Source organism: Sapajus apella, unplaced genomic scaffold (assembly GCF_009761245.1).
Source record: "Sapajus apella isolate SASKATOON/1434 unplaced genomic scaffold, GSC_monkey_1.0 scaffold18, whole genome shotgun sequence".
Taxonomy (NCBI): domain Eukaryota; kingdom Metazoa; phylum Chordata; class Mammalia; order Primates; family Cebidae; genus Sapajus; species Sapajus apella.
The window spans coordinates 21,977,118-21,999,457 of record NW_022436958.1 but is presented as its reverse complement, the minus strand read 5'-3'; the positions used below and the strand labels follow the sequence as shown (position 1 = coordinate 21,999,457).

The 22,340-nt window shown below is 37.3% G+C and overlaps 1 pseudogene; it reads right to left on the bottom strand.

Moving 5' to 3' along the window:
- Positions 1–21,296: 21,296 nt before the first annotated feature.
- LOC116557152 lies at positions 21,297–22,090 on the bottom strand (annotated as a pseudogene).
- Between the last annotated feature and the right edge of the window lie 250 nt (positions 22,091–22,340).

Here is a 22,340-nt window from a genome sequence, read left to right as displayed (position 1 = left end):
ATTTTGTTTATTTTTTATAAAGATGAGGTCTCTCTATGTTGCTCAGGCTGATCTTGTACTCCTGGGCTCAAGCAGTCCTCCCACTTCAGCCTCCCAAAGTGCTGGGATTACGGGCATGAGCCACAGCACCCAGCCTCTTCTCCCTTTTTCAAAGCCACTAGAAATAACTTTCTCATAGGCTTATCTTAGGTGGTTTGTCATAATCTCATTAGTCAAATACTTAAATTTAATATTTTAATCCAATGTTTTTTCAATTATGTGCTTTCTAAAATTACAGAATTTTAGGGCCAGAGGAATCTGAGAGATTATAATTCAGCATTAATACTAGCCTAATAACTCTCAGCTTAAATCCCTTTCTATTCTACCTTTTGATTTCCCTTATAGAGAAGAACAAATTAATAAGATCCAGTCATTTCACCATGTTTGCTGTATATATATATATGTTTGTGTATATGCATGTGACTAAATTTTCCAAGTCTAAAATAATGTACATTTGGAAAATGTTATATGGCTAAAATATTGGAAGAAAAAATGTGCAGTTATGCCAAGAATTCTCCCTCTCACATTTACAAATGACTACTTTATCTAACTGCTACTCTACAATATTATTTGGCTATTGAGAAGGTGATAGCCTGAGGTATTTTGTATTTAATCTTCAATATGGGTACACAGTAATTATTTTTTATGTTCTTAAAATTGAGTTGCAACCTATTGACTATGGCTTCTGTGTTTTAAAGCTGATAAACTGTGTTTAATATAGTTGGTGGAAGAGCACTGAGCTCAACGTCAGGAGGGGTGGCTGGGTTCTAGCCTTGCCTATCCTGCCGGCTTCCTCAAGTCTTGGGCAAGGCACTCAATCTCTATGGCCCTGTGTTTACTGATCTGTAAAATGACTCAGTTGGGCTGAAATATCTCCTGGGCCTAGGTTAATTTGTGTATAAAATGAAATACTACATGATCTCAGTCTATATTTTGATGTTTTTTTCTTTTGAAAGAAATTTCCCAAAAATGTTTATCACATTGCTGTAGCCCTTAGGTCTACTTTAACACCCTTGTTTTCAATTCTTCCAGAAGCTATGTTTGAATAGACTTTTCTCTTGCCTTCAGTTCTTTTTTCTTGCTTTCTTTCTCTTCCTCCCTCCCTCCCTCCATCCCTCCCCTCCTTCCTTTCTTCCTTCCTTTCTCTCTCTCTCTCTTTTCTTCTTTCTTTCCAGACTTGCTCTGTCACCCCAGGCTGGAGTGCAGTAGTGCCATCATGGCTGACTGCAGCCTTGGTCCCCCAGGCTTAAGTGATCCCACCACCTTAGCCTCCTGAGTAGTTGGGACTACAGACACAGGCCACTACACTTGGCGATTTTTATTATAATTATTGTTATTTGTAGAGATGAGGTCTCACTATATTGCCCAGGCTGGTATCAAAATTCTGGCCTGCAGAGACACTCATACCCTGTACTCCCAAAGTGCTGAGATTTACAGGTGTAAGCCACTGTGCCTGGGTAACTCTTTCTCTTTGTTCAAGGTATGCCTTTTCCCTTTACTCCTACTTATATCTTGCCTTCCTGTCCCTAACTCTAGAACCTTACCCCCACCTTAACAAGGGAGCAGCCATTTACTGAAACAAAACAAAACAACAGTAACCTCTGACTGATCTACTTCTATGCCTGGTGAGGAGCCACTGCCTGTAGCCATCTCCCTTTACTGAGAGAGGGTAGAATGGGGTTTGGGGTGTGGGCTTTGGAGCCAGCCTGCCTGGGTTTGCATCTGATCTCTGCACTCAGTAGCTGGATGATTTCGAACCTGTTTCTCCATCTGCAAAATGGGAAGAACAGTGTTACTCAAACATTGTTGTGAGTATTAAATGAGTCAAATGAGCTAACACTCTTAGCATAGTGCCTGGCACGTAGTAATTGCTATCGACTCTCATAAAGTGGTAGTGACGTCAGCGCAGGCTGGAAGAGAGGATAAAGCTGAAGCAGGGGAACAACACTGGGTGAGTGGAATACTGTGTTCTTACAGTTCTGGGCCTTTTGCAATGACTCTCTATTCCTTGCTTCCTGCCCTTTTCCTGCTGTCATCCTGGGATGTAAATGTTGGTCAAAAGCCTGATAGAAGAGGAAGACTGGCATAATTTGTGCGTGATGTTCCTTTCATTTAATTTGAAGGAATGGCTATTTTGTCTCCCAGTAAATTCCCTGTTTGAAACATGATTTTTTGTTTTCTACAACACTTTTGAACTGGCATGCCATAATTATTATGCTGTAAGACTTATGATCTTAAAAAAAAAAAGCCCAAGAGTTGTCCTTTGGATAGGCCTATTTATAATATTATTCCATTTGAAAAACAGCACTGGAAAAAGTGTTCTTAGCAAAGAATATTAATTGACAAAAACATTTCTTTGCAAAGGATCTGAGGGAAGCAATGTGTTCTTAGCTCTTTCAAACCACAAAATAGATTTAGCCTCTAATAAACAAAAGCCAATTATTTATTTTCAATACTACTTTTAAAAAGCCTTTGTTTTTTTAATAACAGAGCTCTTTTTCTATTCTCTATCAATGCAAATTTTTTAAATACAGCAGGTCTTTTTATAAGAAAAAGGCAGCCAAATGTAATAAGATTCTAGTTTGGGTGTAAAGCATACTTTCCACCTCAATATTGAAGTATATAGGTTTTTTTAAATAAGAGGGTATTCATTCATTTTGATTAAGAAGTACCATTTTGCCAAATGTTCTATAGAGTACACATAACAAATATGTTATCTGAAAAGAAGACACATAAGATTTTTGCTGGTAAAAAGTTAAAATTCTGTGGTACCTAGAAAATTATAATATTGCACATCCTTGATGTATGTGGAAGATATTATATTAAATATGAGTAAATCAATGAGGATTTCACTTTTCCTCTCACTCTTCTAAGGTAGAAATAAATAATACTAAACAATATTGACAAAAGCCTAATTAGTATGTGTACTTTTTCAGATCATTAATACTGCATTTGAAGCTCAAAAAGAAATATGTCAACAAAGTAAGAATTAAAATTCCTAAGCCATAGGATGTCACATAGTAAAGAGCTTGGCCTTTTAATAAAACATCTTCAGCATATTTTTTATTTCAAATATGCTATTAAGAGGAAAACAATCACATATTGCACAATCATGTCAGAAATCAGCAGACCTCTCTGTTTAAGGCAACTACATTCTATACATATTTTGTAAACTTTTAATTAGATACTTCTGATTTACTTTAAAATTTTTGGTAGGGTACTTAGTTAGAAAATGTTATTTTAAGTACAATTCATTCAGAAGATATCTCGATTTTGTGTCTTGCGTATTGTTCATTTAGGGTTCCCTACTTCATTTTGATGAATTGGCAGCCCTAGAAATAAAAAATCCATTTTTCCAAAGACTCAGAAGAAGAGATGTTGAAATCTCTCTAGTTTGTTTAAACTTGGGACTGTACCATAATCCACTCACCTCGGTATTATAATGCTAGTGCAGATTACCTTTTAAGCCATCTTTTCCTGGAATCGCTGGTCTATTTGTTCATATAGCCTATATAGGGGGTAATTGTCATTGTCAAGTATGGTACTTTTCGTTTTTTGTTTTTGTTTGTCTGTGTTTGTTTTTTGAGACAGGGTCTCACTGTGTCACGCAGGCTGGAGTGCAGTGGCTATTTACAGAAGTGATCAGCATATACTACGGTCTTGAACTCCTGTCAAGCAATGCTTCTGACTCAGCCTCCCAAGTAGCTGCTACTTACAGGCGTGCACCACTATGCCTGGCTCATTTTCTATAGGCTATTGGACAGCTATCAGACAAAAATACATGAACAGTCTAGAGTATCTTATTAGTCATTCAGTTTGTACAACCTTAGTTCATTTTTATTACTGAGTAGTATTCTATTACAGTGGTCTCCTTATTCGTGGTTTTGCTTTCTGTAGTTTCAGTTGCCTGCCAAAAAATTAAGATATTTTGAAAGAGAGACCACATTTACATAATTTTATTACAGTGTGTTGCTATAAACATTCTATTTTCTTATTGGTTATTTTGTTAATCTTTTACTGTTTCTAATTTACAATTTAAAGTATCATTGGTACATAAGTGTAAGAAGAAACAGTATATACAGGGTCTGGTACTATTCAAAGTTTCAGGCATCCACTGGGGGTCTTGAATGCATCCCCTGAAGATAAGGAGGGACTATTCTGAGTGTATTTCCTTCTTTTTCTTCAAAATATATTTTATTGCACTTTAGGTTCTGGGGTACATGTGCAGAACATGCAGGATTGTTGCATAGGTACATACATGGCAATGTAGTTTTCTGCCTCCATCCCCATCACTTATATCTGACATTTCTCCCCATGTTATCCCTCCCCAGCTCCCTACCCCCCACTGCCCCTCCCCTAGTCTCCCGCAACAGACCCCAATGTGTGATGCCCCCTCACTGTGTCCATGTGTTCTCACTGTTCAACAGCGGCCTATGAGTGAGAATAGGCAGTGTTTAATTTTCCATTCTTGTGTCAGTTTGCTGAAAATGATGGTTTCCAGATTCATCCATGTCCCTACAAAGGACACAAACTCATCATTTTTTTATGGCTGCATAGTATTTCATGGTGTATATGTGCCACATTTTCCCTGTCCAGTCTATCATCGATGGACATTTGGGTTGGTTCCAGGTCTTTGCTATTGTAAACAGGGCTGCAATGAACATACATGTGCATGTGTCTTTATAATAGAACAATTTATAATCCTTTAGATATAGACTCAGTAATGGGATTGCTGGGTCAAATTGAATTTCCATTTCTAGGTCCTTGAGGACTTGCCACACTGTCTTCCACAATGGTTGAACTAATTTACACTCCCACCCACAGTGTAAGAGTTTTCCTATTTCTCGACATCCTCTCCAGCATCTGTCGTCTCTAGATTTTTTAATGATTGCCATTCTAACTGGCGTGAGATGGTATCTCAATGTGGTTTTGATTTGCATTTCTCTAACGACCAGTGATGATGAGCTTTTTTTCACATGTTTGTTGGCCTTATATATGCTTCTTTTGAAAAGTGTCTGTTCATGTCCTTCACCAACTTTTGAATGGGTTTGTTTTTTCTTGTAAATAGCTTTTATTATTTTGAGATATGTTCCGTCCATATGATTTATTGAGAGTTTTTTTAGCATAAAGGGCTATTGAATTTTGTTAAAGACCTTCTCTGCATCTATTGAGATAATCATGTGGTTTTTTTTTATCTTTGGTTCTCTTTATGTGGTGAATTACATTTATAGATTGTGTATGTTGAACCAGCCTGGCATCTCCGGGATGAAGCCTACTTGATTGTGATGGATAAGCTTTTTGATGTGCTGTTACGTTTGGTTTGCCAGTATTTTATTGAAAATTTTTGCATCTATGTTCATCATGGATATTGGCCTGAAGTTTTCTTTTTTTGTTGAGTCTCTGCCAGGTTTTGGTATCAGGTTGATGTTGGTCTCATAAAATGATTTGGGAAGGATTCCCTCTTTTTGGATTGTTTGGAATAGTTTCAGAAGGAGTGGTACCAGCTCCTTTTTGTATGTCTGGTAGAATTCAGCTGTGACCCCATCTGGACCTGGGCTTCTTTTGGTTGGTAGGCTATTAATTGCTGCCTCAACTTCAGACCTTGTTATTGATCTATTCAGAGTTTCAACTACTTCCTGGTATAGGCTTGGGAGGGTGCAAGTGTCCAGGAATTTATCCATTTCGTCCAGGTTTACTGATTTATGTACATAGAGTTGTTTGTACTAATCTCTGATGGTAGTTTGTATTTCTGTGGAATCTGTGGTGATATCCCCTTTATTGTTTCTTATTGCATCTATTTGACTCTTCTTTCTTTTCTTTTTTATTAATCTGACTAGCGGTTATTTTGTTGATCTTTTCAAAAAACCAGCTCCTGGATTTATTAATTTTTTGAAGGGTTTTTTGTGTCTCTATTTCCTTCAGTTCTGCTCTGATCTTAGTTATTTCTTGTCTTCTGCTAGCTTTTGAGGTTTTTGATCTTACTACTCTTGCTTTTTCAATTTTGATGATACGGTATCTATTTTAAGTCTTTCCTTGCTTCTCATGTGGGCATTTATTGCTATAAATTTTCCTCTAGACACTGCTTTAAATGTGTCCCAGAGATTCTGGCATGTTGTGTCTTCGTTCTCATTGGTTTTGAAGAACATCTTTATTTCTGCCTTCATTTCATTGTTTATCCAGTCAACATTCAAGAGCCAGTTCTTCAGTTTGCATGAAGTTGTGTGGTTCTGAGTTAGTTTCTTATTCCAGAGTTCTAATTTGATTGCACTGTTGTCTGAGAGACTGTTTGTTATGATTTCCATTCTTTTGCATTTGGTGAGGAGTGATTTACTTCCAATTATGTGGCCAATTTTAGAGTAGGTGTGATGTGGTGCTGAGAAAAATGTCTATTCTGTGGATTTGGGGTGGAGAGTTCTGTAAATGTCTATTAGGTTTGCTTGGTCCAGATCTGAGTTCATGTCCTAGATATCCTTGTTAATTTTCTGTCTTGTTGATCTCTCTAATATTGACAGTGGAGTGTTAAAGTCTCCCACTACTATTGTGTGGGAGTCTAAGTCTCTTTGTAGGTCATTAAGAAATTGCTTTATGTATCTGGGTGCTCCTGTATCGGGTGCGTATATATTTAGGATTGTTAGCTCTTCTTGTTGCATTGATCCTTCTACCATTATGTAATGCTCTTCTTTGTCTCTTGATCTTTGTTGGTTTAAAGTCCATTTTATCAGAGACTAAGATTGTAACTCCTGTTCGTTTGTTTGTGGTTTTTTTTCCTCTTCATTTGCTTGGTAAATCTTCCTCCATCCCTTTATTTTGAGCCTATGTGTATCCTTGCACGTGAGATGGGTTTCCTGGATACAGTACACTATGTGTTTTGACTTTTTATCAATTTTGCCAGTCTGTGTCTTTTGATTGGGGCATTTAGCCCATTTACATTTAAGGTTAATATTGTTATATGTGAATTTGATCCTGCCATTTTGATGCCAGCTGGTTGTTTTGTTCATTAGTTTACACAGTTTCTTCATTGTGTCAATGCTCTTTACCATTTGGTACGTTTTTGGAGTGGCTGATACTGGTTGTTCCTTTCTATGTTTAGTGCTTCTTTCAGGAGCTGTTGTAAGGCAGGCCTGTTGTAATGAAATCTCTGAGCAATTGCTTGTTCGTAAAGGATTTTATTTCTCCTTTGCTTATGAAGCTTAGTTTGGCTGGATATGAAATTCTAGGTTGAAAGTTCTTTTCTTTAATGATGTTGAATATTGGCCCCACTCTCTTCTGGCTTGTAGGGTTTCTACTGAGAGATCCACTGTGAGTCTGATGGGCTTCCCTTTGTGGGTAACCCGACCCTGGCTGCCCTTAGCATTTTTTCCTTCATTTCAACCTGGTGAATCTGATGATTATGTGCCTTGGGGTTGCTCTTCTTGAGGAACATCTTTGTGGTGTTCTCTGTATTTCCTGGTCTTGAATGTTGGCCTGCCTTGTTAGGTTGAGGAAGTTCTCCTGGATAATATCCTGAAGAGTGTTTTCCAGCTTGGATTCATTCTCTCCATCATATTCAGGTACACCTATCAAATGTGCATTAGGTCTTTTCACATAATCCTATATTTCTTGGAGGCTTTGTTCATTTATTTTCACTCTTTTTTCTCTAATCTTGCCTTCTCATTTTATTTCATTGAGTTGAACTTCAATCTCTGATATGCTTTCTTCTGCTTGGCTGATTCAGCTATTGAAACTTGTATATGCTTCGTGAAGTTCTCGTGTTGTCTTTTTTAGCTCCATCAAGTCATTTATTTTCTTCTCTAAGCTGTTTATTCTTGTCAACATTTCATCAAACATTTTTTCAAAGTTCTTAGTTTCTTTGCATTGGGTTAGAACATTTTCTTTTAGCTCAGAGAAGTTTGTTATTACCCACCTTCTGCAGCCTGTTTCTGTCAATTCATCAGACTCATTCTCCATCCAGCCTTGTTCCCTTGTTGGTGAAGAATTGTGATCCCTTGAAGGAGGAGAGGTGTTCTGGTTTTGGGTGTTTTCATCCTTTTTGTGCTGGGTTCTTCCCATCTTTGTGGATTTATCTATCTGTGGTCCTTGTAGTTGGTGACTTTCAGATGGGGTCTCTTAGTGGATGTTCTTTTTTGATGATGAAGTTATTTCTTTCTGTTTTTTAGTTTTCCTTCTAACAGTTAGGACCCTCTGCTGTAGGACCGCTGGAGGTCCACTCCAGACCCTGTTTGCCAGGGGATCACCTGTGGTTGCTGCAGAACAGTAAGGGTTGCTGCCAGTTTCTTCTGTTATCTTTGTCCCAGAAGGATACCCACCAGATGTCAGCCTGAGCTCTCTGTTATGAGGTATCTTTGGATATACAGGAATCGGGGAGCTACTTGAGGAGACAGTCTGACCGTTATAGGAGCTCAAGTGCTGAGCTGTGAACTCCATTGTTCCATTCAGAGCTGCTGGACAGGTACGTATAAGTCTGCTGCAGCAGAACTCATAACTGCCTTTTTTTCCCCGGTGCTCTGTCTGGAGAAGGAGGGGCTTCATTTGTAAGTTCCTGATGTGCTGCTGCATTTTTCAGAGATGCCCTGCCCAGAAAAGAGGTAGCCTAGTCACAGTCTGCCTACAGAGATGTTGCTGAGCTGCTGTGAGCTCTGCCCAGCTGCTGTGTGAACTTCTTTGCAGTTTGTTTATAGAGGTATAGTTAGAACTGCCTCAGTAATGGCGGTCTGCCTCAGTAATGGCGGACTGTCTCTGTAATGGCTGACTGCCTTGGTAATGGCAGACTGCCTTGGTAGTGGTGGACTGCCTCGATAATGGCAGACACCCTTCCCCCCACAGAGCTGGATTGTCCAGGGTCCGGCTGTGCTTGCTGTGAAACTCTCAATCCAGAGCTTTTCAGATTGCTGATCTATGTGGGAGTGAAACCCACCCAGCCAGCTGAACTGGCTCCCTGTTTCAGCACCTTTTTTCTCAGTTGAATGAGCAACTCTGTCTCCCAGGTGTTCCAGGCACCAGTTGAAATGGCGGCCCAGATTTATGTGAGTTTTTGTGTGGAGAACTGCTGTGCCAGCTGAAACAGCCGTGCTGGAGACTTGTGGCACTTTTATGCCCGGGAATCTCCTGGTCTGTGGGCAGTAAAAATTTGGTTGGAAATGTGATGATCACTCACCCTCTGTGTTCTCACTGGGAACTGCACTCCAGAGCTGTTCCCATTTGGCCATCTTGGATCTCTCTCTCATATTTATTTCTGTATTCATCTATCTACTGATGGACATTTGAGTTGTTTCAGTTTTTGGCTATTATGAGTAATGTAGTATGTATATTTATGTACAGTTTTTTTGTAGGGTTGTACATTGTTTTGCTTGATATTGCTGGGTCCCAGAATAAGTTTATGTTTAACTACTTAACAGTTAAGAAACTGCCAAACAGTTTTTAAAAATGGCTATACCATTTTACACTCCTGCCAGCAATGTGTAACGTTTCACTTACTCCACATTCTTGTCAACACTTGATATTATCAACATTTAAATTTTAGGCCAGGTGCTGTGCCTCACACTTGTAATCTCAGCAGTTTTGGAGGGTGAGGCAGGAAGATCTCTTGAGTCCAGGAGTTCAAGACCAGCCAGGGCAACATAGTAAGATCTCATCTCTACTAAAAATAAAAAATAATAGCTGGGTATGGTGGCACATGACTGTAGTCCTATCTACTCAGGAGGTTAGGTAGGAAGATTGCTTGATCCAAGGAGGTGGAGGCTACAGTAAGCCATAATTGCACCATTGCACTCCAGCCTGCACTACAGAGAAATACTTTGTCTAAAATAATAATAATAATAATAGTAAACTTTAGCCATTGTAATGTGTGTCTAGCGATATTTTATTGTAGTTTAAATTTGCATTTTCCTGGCCGGGCGCGGTGGCTCACGCCTGTAATCCCAGCACTGTGGGAGGCCGAGGTGGGTGGATCACGAGGTCAAGAGATCGAGACCATCCTGGTCAACATGGTGAAACCCTGTCTCTACTAAAAATACAAAAAATTAGCTGGGCATGGTGGCACGTGCCTGTAATCCCAGCTACTCAGGAGGCTGAGGCAGGAGAATTGCCTGAACCCAGGAGGCGGAGGTTGCGGTGAGCCGAGATCGCGCCATTGCACTCCAGCCTGGGTAAAAAAAACAAAACACCCACAAAAAAAAAAAAAAAAAAAAAAAAAAAAAAAAAAAAAAAAATTTGCATTTTCCTAATGACTAAAGATGCTGAACATTTCTTAATATACTCATTGAGCATTAATATATCTTCTATTGTGAAGCATCTGTTCAAATAATCTACCCTTTCTAAAATTAGGTTGTTTGTCTTACTGTTGAGTTTTTAAAAATTCATTATATATTTGGATACAAGAGCTTTGTGAGATATATGTACAATAGATATTTTCTCCTAGTATTTTGTTTACAACTTAAGTTTCTGAACAGTGTCTAACAAAAGTTTTAATTTTGATAAAGTCCACTATGTTAAGTTTTTCTTTTATTTGTACTTTTGCTGTTTTTTGTTTTGTTTTGTTTTGCTTTGTTTTTTTGAGACAAGGTCTTACTCTGTTGCCCAGGCTATAGTGCAGTGGTTTGATCTCAGCTCACTGCAGCCTTGACCTCCTAGGCCTGAACAATCCTCCTGAGTAGCTGGGACTACAAGTGTGGGCCACCATGCCCAACTAATTACATATATAAAGAGAGATAGAGATGAGGTTTTGCCATGTTGCCCATATTGGTCTCAAACTCCTGAGCTCAAGCAATCCACCACTTTGGTCTCCCAAAGCCCTGGGATGACAAGTGTGAACCACCGCACCCAACCTAAAATTTTACTTACATTGTGTATGATTTGAGGCAAGGCTTGATTTTCTTTTTTTCTTAATAAATATCCAACACCATTTATTAAAAAGACAGAGTTTTTCCTTATTGAATTTCGAGGATACATTTATCAAAGTCAACTAAACATAAAACCACAATGAGATAGCACTTGACACTTATAAAGATGGCCATTAATTTTTTTATATATGCCAAAAACTATAAATTGGGTTCAGTGTATGCTGCTTGGGTGATGGGTGCACCAAAATCTCACACATCACCACTAAATAATGTACTTATTTTAAATACCACCTGTTCCCCAAAAACTTATGGAAATAATAAAATGCCAAAAACAAACCAGAAAATTACAAATGTTGACAAATATGAAGGAAATGGAACCCTTGTGCATTGCTAGTGAGCATGTAAAATGGTACAGCATCTCTGGAAACAGTATGGTGGTTCTTCAAAAAAAATAAGCATAGTATTGCCATATGCCCCAGTGATTCCACTTCTGAGTATAAACTCAAAAGAATTAAAAGCAGGCACTCAAATAGTTATTTGTATTCTCATGTGCGTAGCAGCATTATTCACAGTAGCCAAGATATGGAAGTAACCCAAGCGCCCATCAACAGATGAATGTATAAACATTTCATTGTGGTATATACACACAATTGGATATCATTCATCTTTAAAAAGGAAGGAAATTCTGACACATGCTATAACCTGGATGAACCTTGCAGACATTATGCTGAGAGAAATTAGCTAGTCACAAAAGAACATCTGATACTGTATGATTGCACTTATATGAGGTACCTGGAGTAATCAAATTCATAGAGACAGGAAGTAGAATGTGGTTGCCAGGGGCTTGGAGAAGGAGAAAATGAGAAGTTAGTTTTTTATGGGTAAGGAGTTTCAGTTTGGGAATATACATAATGCCACTGAACTGTGCACTTAAAAATGGTTAAATTGGTAATTTTTAAATATATATATTCTGCCACAATTTAAACAAAATCAATTAACCATATATGGGGATTATATTTCTGATGTCACTTCTGTTTCATTGATGTGTATGTCTGTTCTCTTACACCATTACCACAATATCATGACAATTGTGTCTTTATTAGTAAGTCTTGAGATAGTGTAAGTTTTCAGACTTTATTCTTCCTTTTCAAAATTGGGAATTCTAAATCTTTTGTCTTTTCATAAAAATTTTTAAATAACTTTGGAAATTTCTGTATTTTAAATGCCACCTGGGAGGTTCATTGATATGACATTGATTCTTTGTATTGCTATGGGGAGACCTGACAATATCATCAAGTTTTTTATCCATGAATATGGTGTATCTCTTCATTTATTTAGATCTCCTTTAATATTTCTTGGGAGTATTTTTCGGGTTTTGATGTATAGGTCTTGAGGGTATGGTGTTGTACATATTACTAAGTATTTCATAGATAGTTTTGATGCTGTTATAAATGGTGTATTAAGTTCCATTTTTCAATTGTTTATTTTTAGTGTATGGAAATACAATTGAAATTTTGTATATTGACCTTATATCTTGTGATCTTGCTATTATCAAATATTAATTGTAGCCTTCTTTTTTTGGTTTACTCTGTCACATTTTTTTTCTTTTTTTCTTTTTTTTTTTTTGAGATGGAGTCTCACACTATTGCCCAAACTGGTGTGCAGTGGTGCAATCTCGGCTTGCTGAAACCTCTGCCTCCCAGGTTCAAGTGATTCTCCTGCATCAGCCTCCTGAGTAGCTAGGATTATAAATGCCTGCCACCGTGCCCAGCTAAATTTTTGTATTTTTAGTAGAGATAGGGTTTCACTCTGTTGGCCAGGCTGGTCTTGAACTCCTGACCTCATGATCTTCCTGCCTCAGCCTCCCAAAGTGCTGGGGTTACAGGTGTGAGCCACCCTGCCCAGCCTGATTCTGTCATATTTTCTCTGGGGACAGTGGTCTGTCTGTGAATAAAGACAGTGTTAGTCCTTCTTTACAGAGTCTCTGTATTTTGTTTCATTTTTTTGCCTTATTTTTACTTGTTGGAATACGAAAATGGTGTTTATTGGAAGTGATTGAATTTGACATTGTTGCCTTATTTCTGATAGTGACTTGAAAAAACATTCTTGTATTATTCAGTATCATGTGAATTGTAAATTTCTCATAAATGTCTTTTATCAGGTTAAGTTCCTTTGTATGAAAGTTTACTAAAAGTTTTAATTATGAGTTGATGTTAAATTTTATCAAATATTTCTGTGTCTTTTCATATAATCAAATGGTTTTTCTCCTTTACTCTGTTAACATCCTTAATCAAACTAATTAATGTTCAAATGCTAAACCAATATTTGGTGTTTCTGGCATAAACACCACTGGGTCAAGTGTGCTATTCTTTACATATGTATTGTTGGGTTCAATCTCCATTTGCTAAGAAGTTTTGTGTTTTTGTTCCTGAGGAATATTGGTCTCCAGATTTCTTTTTCTATCATTTCTTTTTTTCACTTTTATTTTTTTGGCATGGAGTGTTGCTCTGTTGCCCAGGCTGGAGTGCAGTGGCACAGTCTTGGCTCACTGCAACCTCCTCCTCCCGGTTCAAGTGATTCTCCTGCCTCAGCCTCCCAAGTAGCTGGGATTACAGGCATCCACCACCATGCCCATCTAATTTTTGTATTTTTAGTAGCGATGCGGTTTTGTCATGTTGGCCAGGCTGGTCTCAGACTCCTGACCTTAGGTGATCTGCCCACCTTGGCCTCCCAAAGTGCTGGGATTACAGGCTTGAACCATTACACCTGGCCTCTTTTCCTATAATTTCTTTTCTTTTCTTTTTTTTTTTTTTTTGCCTTTGGTATTAGGCAAATACCAACGTTATAAAAAGATTTGGGGTGTGTTCTTTTCTCTTTTAATTTATGAAAGAGTTTGTGTGGGATTGATAGTATTTATTCCTGAGAAGATTGATAAAATTTACCCATCAAATGGTCTAAATCTGGAATTTTATCTTTGAGGAAGTTTTTAATAATATAATTGAGTTAATAGATATAAGAAATTCAGATTCTCTGTTCTTCTGGAGTGATTTTTGGTAATTTGTCTCATTTAGGAATTTGGACATTTTATCTACATCATTGAATTTTGTGGCATAAAGTTGCTTATAGTATATTCAGTGTTTGCATGGTATATCTTTTGCCATGTATTTTTTAACCTATACTTTTGTTTGTATTTAAAGTGGTCTTCTTGTAAATACCATGCTGTTTGTCTTGTTTTTATCAAGTTTGACTATCTCTGCCTTTCAATTATAGCATTTATGTCATTTACCTTTAATATACTTTATCAATATGGTTGGATGTAAGCCTGCCATCTTGCTGTTTTTTGTTATTTGCATCATCTATTATTTTTTCATTTTCTTTGCTTTTTCTGCTCCTTTTGATTATCTTTTATTCCACTTTATCTGTACTATGAGATTATTATTTATATTTTTAGTGGTTTCTCTAGAATTTATGGCTTAGCTCATTACAGTATATATTTTATTATGTTTTATCAGTTTCTTCATTTTATAAAACCCTTAACACACAATATTTCCATATCGTTTTTTCTATGATTTGCCATTGTTATCATTTCTTTTTCATCTATATATGCTGTAAACACTGCTACATATTTTTTCCATCTGGTATCATTTTTCTTTCTACTTAGAGAACTTTCTTTTTTTTAAAATTATACTTTAAGTTCTGGGGTACATGTGCAGAACATACAGATTTGTTATGTAGGTATACACATGCCATGGTGGTTTGCTGCATCCATCATCCTGTCATCTACATTAGGCATTTCTCCTAATGCTATCCCTCCCATAGTCCCCCACCCCCTGCTGTCCCTCCCCTAGCCCCCCAGCCCCCTGACAGGCCCCAGTGTGTGATGTTCCCCTCCCTGTGTCCATGTGTTCTCATTGTTCAACACCCACTTATGAGTGAGAACATGCAGTGTTTGGCTTTCTTGTGTCAGTCTGCTGAGAATGATGATTTTCAGCTGCATCCATGTCCCTGCAAAGGGCATGAACTCACCCTTTTTTATAGCTGCATAGTATTCCATGGTGTATATGTGCCACATTTTCTTTATCCAATCTATCATTCATGGGCATTTGGGTTGGTTCCAAGTCTTTGCTATTGTGAACAGTGCCACATCTCATGCCAGTTAGAATGGCGATCATTAAAAAATCAGGAGACAACAGATGCTGGAGAGGATGTGGAGACATAGGAATGCTTTTACACTGTTGGTGGGAGTGTGAATTAGTTCAACCATTGTGGAAGACAGTGTGGCAATTCCTCAAAGATCTAGAACTAGAAATTCCTTCCTTCCTTCCTTCCTTCCTTCCTTCCTTCCTTTCCTTCCTTCCTTCCTCCCTCCCTCCCTCCCTCCTTCCCTTACTCTCCTTTCTCCCCTCTTCCCCTTCCCTTTCCCTTCCCTCTCCTTTCCCCTTCCCCTTCCCCTTCCCCTTTTCCTTTTCCTTTCTTTCAACAGAGTCTTGCTCTGTTGCCCAGGCTGGAGTGCAGTGGCACAATCTTGACTCACTGCAACCTCCACCTCCCAGGTTCAAGCGATCCTCATGCCTCAGCCACACAAATAGCTGAGATTACAGGCACGTACCATCACACTTGGCTCATTTATTGTATTTTTAGTAGACAGGATTTCACTGTGTTGGCCAGGCTGGTTTCAAACCCCTGACCTCAAGTGATCTGCTGCCTTGACCTATTAATGTGCTAGGATTATAGACGTGAGCCACTGTGCTGATAGTTCTTATGGTGAAGGTCTTTCTTTAATATTCCTTGTTGGGCAACTGAAAATCTCTTCACTTTTGTTTGCCTGAAAAATTTTTTGTTTTGTCTTTATTATTCAAAGATATTTTCACTGAGTGTGTAGGATTATAAATTGACAGGTTAAAAAAAAAACTTTTTTCAGCACTTTACAGATATCTGACATTTTTTTAAAATTTGGCTTGTATAGTTTCTGACAGTGATCATTCTTACCTGTGAAGTCTGTGATCATTCCTTTCTGCGTTTTTCTATATATAATGTCTCCCTTCTCCCCCACCACTGGCTGTTTTTAAGATTTTTTTATGACTTTAAGTTAAACAATTTGATTATTAAATGTGCTTTTTTTAAACAATTTGATTATTAAATGCCTTAGAATGGTTTTATTAAGGCTTGTAATTCTTGGTTTGTGGTTCATTGGAATTTTTCAATCTGTGATTTTATCTTTTTTTTCAGATTTGAAAACATTTTGACTTTTGTTATTTAAAATATTTTTTCTTCATTTTCTCCTCTTTTTTCTAGCACTCCACTTACATGTATATTAGTATTCTTGGTATTATCTGATATATCATTGAGGTTCTGTTAATTTTTTGGTCTTTTTTCTCTCTGTTTCATTTTAGATAATATCCATTGTTGTGTCTTTAAGTTCATTGATTTTTTTTCTTCTGTAGTATCTAATCTGCTATTAATTTCATCCAATGACATTTTCATTTTACTGATTATATTTTTTTGGCTCTAGAAATTTTATTTGTCTCTTTCTTTTTTCATTATGTTTATGTTTTATTTTAAGCCCTTCAGCATGCTTATAGCACTTACTAGATTTATTTTCAGGTTTCTTTATACTAATTCTATCATTTTTGCCATTTCTATATCTGTTCTATTTACTGAATTTTTTATGCTTTTAAAAATTGATACATAATAGATACATATTTTTTCAGGGTATATGTGATAATTTGATACATTCATATAATCAAATCAGGGTAATTGGAATATTCATCACCTTAAATATTTACCTTTATGTTATGAACATTTGAATTATTCTCTCCAAGCTATTTTGAAATGTATAATAAATTAATATTAACTGTACTCACCCTATTGATCTATAGAATACCAGGTCTGATTGCTTCTGTTTAATTGTATGTTTGTACCCACCACTATTTACTGATTTTTTATTTTCTTCATTGATCAACTTTTTTTCTGATTCTTGGTGATTCTAGTGCTTTTTCACTGGATACAGGATATTGTAAATATTAATGTTGTTGAATGCCTGATTTTGCTGTCTTTTTAAAAACTTAGTGTTGGGCCTTGTTTTGGCAGGCAGCTAAGACTCACGGATCAGGCTGAGGATTGTTTTTAGGCTTTAGTAGAATGTGTGTGGAGTAGCCTTTCCTCTAACAAATTTTAGTTTTTCTACTAAGGCTTCTAAGGTTTCTGCTGTGAGTGATTGGAGTGATTCACAAAGACTTTCCACTTTAGTAAGAGGTCAAACATCTTCATCCCTGTGCGAACTCGAATAACTGCTCACCTTTTATCTTCCTATTCCATTTTTGTTGGGAATTGTGCTACTTTCCTCTGTGCACATATCTCTCAGTATTTAGCAAAGACTCAAGAAGAGCCACGTGCAGATTTATGAACTGATTTTGTGCATAGCTCCCTCTTTTTTTTATAACTCTGCTTCATGACTTCCAGATGTCTTCACTACCCTGACTGCTGACCTCTGATTCCTGAAGCCTACTAAGGCTTGAGAACTCCCTCCCTGTTGTATGTCCTGAAGCATACCTCCAGACAGAAAGCCATGGCAATCATGGGTCCCACCCAACTTGTTGCATTTTCTTCGGTGATCACAGACATGTTCTGCCTGTTATTCAATTTGTGAAAACATGGGTTTCACATATTTTGTCCAGTTTTCTAGCTGTTTACAGTGGAAGGGTAAATGTGGTCCTTGATACTCCATCATAGCCAGAATCAGATGTCTGGTTTGTATTCTTAATTTTGTTATTACTACCTTAATCCCTCCGATAAAAACCTTTTAACAGTTTACATTTTTGTTTATGTATATGCTTATGCATTGGATATTCTTGGCTCCCTCTTAAAAGATTATCTTCCACTAGTTTCTAGATTATCATACTAATCTGATTTTTCTCCTTTCTCTCTTGCCATTTCTTTTAAGATTCCTTTTTAGCTCATCATCCTTTACCTGGGCATTATATCTTGGAATTTTTCCAAGTCTTAGTTCTAAGTACTCCTAACTTTTTATTTCACATTCTCTTTCTACAAAATCTTACCTATGACATTAAAGATCACCAAGGACCTTCAAACTTCTGTTTCCAGTCTACCCCTCTCTTATATGTTCTAAACCCTCCTGCCTGCTTCGACATCTCTAAGGCAACTCAAAGTCAAATTAATGAAATTGCTATCTTCTCACCTTCCCCGACACCTGCCTCCAAAGCTGGCCTTCTTCCAGTGTTTCATATTTCAGTGAATTATTCCTCCATTCCATCTAGTTGTTCTATTAAGAAATGAGGAAGAGTTCTTGGGCAGTTTCCTTTTCTTTATTCCTCTGCAATCCCTGACCCTACCTCCTTGTACATTCTCTCCATCAGCAAGTTCTGTAGTTTTACCTCTTGTCTTTTGACCCCATTTACTTCTCATCATTGCCACTGAATTAGTTTAAGCTACATATCATCTTTCATCTGATCTACTGTATCAGTCTCCTAAGTGGCCTCTGTATATCTCCTCTAATCCTTCACCCACATCTGCTCTCAATACCCCAGGCTAAAGCGACCTTCCAAAGATTAGATCTGAGCATGTTAGCCCCTTCCTTAAATCTCCTCCATAGATTTCTTATTGATTTTAGGATAAAGACTCTAATCCTAAATAAAGCCTAAAACACTCTCTGTGTTTTGGCCACTGTCTACCTCTCTTGCTTCGTTTCTTACCACAATAACCCTGACTGTGTTCCCCAACCAACGGGCTTCTTTCCCGTTTTGGAAGATGCCCCACTTCCTCTTTTTATTTCTTATGGAATAAAGTCTCACCCTGCCATCCCAGGCTGGAGTGCAGTGCTATGATGATGGCTTACTGCAGCCTTGACCTCTTGGGCTCAAGTTATCCTCCTACCTCAGCCTCCCAGATAGCTGAGACTATAGGCATGTGCTACCATACCCAGCTAATTTTTGTATTTTTTTTAGAGACAGGGTCTCACCATATTGCCCAAGCTGGTCTTGAACTCCTGAGCTCAAGCAATCCTTCTGCCTCAACCCCACAAAGTGCTGGGATTACAGGTAAGCCACCACACCTGGTCCCCCCTTTCCTTCTTGCCATAGGATCTCAGCATGTGCAATTCTGTTTGACATATCCTTTCCTACCTTTAAATCACGCTCTTCTCTAGGTTAACTTCTATGTATAACATCTATAGATTCCAGCTCATACCACCTCTTCAAGAAAGCCCCTTTTTTCCCATTAAATATACACTTTGTGTATAATTGTATAAAACTGATTATGTCATTGTCACTTTGCCCCCCCCAGTGAAAATAAGATCCATGTCCTCAGCACTAGGCCCTACATACATATTTTTGAATGGATGAGTGAATGAATTACTCAATGGTTGCCATTTATTTTTATAGAATCATGAAAATAATAAGTCCTAAATGAAAATTTGTTGAACACTTTATAAATTGTTGCCTAATGTGCATCATCATTTCATCTATTCTGAATGACTATTTATGGCCTTTTAAAATGAGGTTTATATTTTATTGAAGATAATAGTATAGACAATTTTAGATAAACTCTCATTGTGAGGTCAAATTATTATTTTGATATTATTTTTATTTGTTTCAAAAGCCTTTATTCATTTTTTTGTCAGAGAAAAGGACAATGTCAAGGTCAACTTGTCATTTAATTACAAATTTGATCTTACAGGATTCACTACCCTAGACCCTCCCCTCTAGTCCCCAAAGTTGCATGTTGAAAGAATAAGCAGAATCCCTTGCAGTAGCCAACACTGGTACTTATCCTGGATGTAAAGTGAAATAGAAAAACAGAAGCAAAAATGACCAAGAGCATTGTAACTTTATAGTCCAACAAGCATAAACATCACTGGAACAAATAAAGTCATGGGCACCAAATTTTTTTTAAAAGCCAGATTCAGAAGTGTAGAAAACTTAAATTGATTGCACAAGATCAGCTACTCTGCACGTGGACACGTGTGCCAATCCCAGTAAATAACCTGGAGACAAGCATCCTTAAATCCGATTAACTATACTGAATGCATAATTCAAAGTTTGTATTTACCCATAACCTCTAAAACCTAGAATATAAGATTATTTCTTTTCACTGCACCAAGAAAATCCACTGTAATGACATGAGTTAGTCACAGTTGGATCAACATTACTATACCTAAGACTTAAGAAACCTTTTTCACTATCCCTTTCTATGGAAATGCTTACCTACTCAATTCATTCACTAACTACATTAAAATGATATTTACTATCATGACTTTTTCTAAACTCAAATGACATTTGTGATTAACTGTAATACAGCTTTCTCAGAATGCCCAAATAGAAAATATTTTGTTCAGTGTTGTGATGGCTGTGACATAACACTAACAGAATATAACTAAATTAGTTATTCTGCCACTACTTCAAATTTTAATTGAACTTTTGATCAAACTTTAATGGATAGTCTCATACCTATCTGCGAAATTCTTTGTGTTATAATTATTTTCAATACTTTAAACTGTAGCTCCTATCAGAGTTTTACAGTGTTCTTTCCTATATTTATTTGGGCTTTTACTAAGAGAGTTAACATCATGGTGTTATGATTATAATTGCATGTAAAGCTTTTTCTAGCAGACCACTGATTAGCTCTAAAGTCAAAGAAGTAATTAGCAATTCAAAAATGGCTTTCCAGAGACAGAAACAAAGCATAAAAAGCGCTAACAATCATTATGTTACAATCCAGAGGACACATGATCTACTAGAAAGCTTCCAATGATCACAGCACTGTCACTGTCTCAGGACAATGTCTTCAGATATCCAGAGGGGAAAGAACATTGTCCAAAGATGTGGTGGAAACTTCAGTTAACAGAGAGATGAAGCCTTGAGAGCATGGAATATATCTACATATTGGGGAACAGGGCAACACTGTGGCTGGCTATAAAAGACCACCATTTCTCCCTATGGATCAATTCTCCCTACAAAATGAACTGTGACTTAATTATTGCTTATTTAAAATTATGTTTTTACAGAGCTATGTGGTAGCTGATACAGAAAAATAATCACGTAAGGAAGCATTTATTTGAGGTTACTATAAAATCATACAAATAAAATATGTATAAGCATAAATCCACATTGAGTCATAACACAGCAAAGGACAAAGTAAAGACAAAGAAAACTAATTGGCAGCTATATACAGTTGGACACAATTGTGTCTTATACACTAGAAAGTCTTTTACAAAATAATCATTTTAGATCAACAAAAGACCAATCTTCAATTCCATCCTGCAAGATAGGTTACTTTAGCATTTCCTCCTGTTTTCTCCAATGTCCTCCTTTAGTATGCCTGGTATTTGTTTTGGTGATTGCCACCCCCTTGAGATGCCTTGCCATAAGTGCTCTTTTGGCCACTATATTCTGCATACACCTGTCCATAGTCATAGTTCCTATAGTTATACCCATTCCAATCATATCTACCATAGCTGCTACAGTTTTGATCACCACCATAGACACCACTGTAATTCCTGTATCCGTGATCATAATAGTCATTAGATCCTTGATTCCAGTTATGCCCTGACCTCTGTCACAACCCCCTAGAGCCCCTTCATTCACCAGTTGCAGCACCTGTTCTTCCTTTTTGTTTTGCAGTTGCAGCTTCTATACCTCTTTGGGTTGTGCAACTTTGATTTCACACTTTCCAGAGCCAATTTGATGATAATCTGCTGTCTCACAATTTCTTTACCGGCTCTTCATCCATATATGTGAGAAAACAAAATCTTCTTCTTACATTTGTTTTTGTATCCATGGGAAGCTCAATATTTTCAATCTTTCCAAAGGCTCCAGTATATTCTTCAGGTTGTTTTTCAGAAGTATCTGGGCTCAGTCTACCCACAAAACCCTTTTGGGGGTATTCTTTCCTTTTTAAAGCTTTGGTCCTCTTGGAGTCTATCAATTTGCCATCCAGTTTGTGTTCTTTTAGTTCCAAAACGTTATCAACACTAGCAGCATTTCTGAAAAGCACAAATCCAAATCCTGTTATCTCCCAGTGATTGGATCTGTTTTAATTGTGCAGTCTACAATTTCCACAAATTGAGATAAGTATTCAGTCACATTGTTTTTGCTTCTATCCCAGCTCAAACCTCCAATACACATTTTACTGTCATCTTGCTGATTCTTGCTTGCATTGATCTTGGGTCTCTCTGTGAATTCTGTTTCTGTAGTTGTTCATGTCCTCCATAGTGGAGGAGTTGTCAGCAGAGAGGTGCTGACTTGCAGTCTGGGTTGCTGCAGTAGTGACAGAGGAGCATTGTATGTATTTCTGTACTTAATATGGCTAAAAGATTCACCTCCTGGTTCCGGTTTGCAATTTCTCTTTTTAGGGGTGGGGAAAGGTGTCCTTTCAAAATATTTCAGCTTTCAACTGTATAGATTGTATATTTTCACAAAAGAGGGGATGGTTATCCAGTTGTTATGA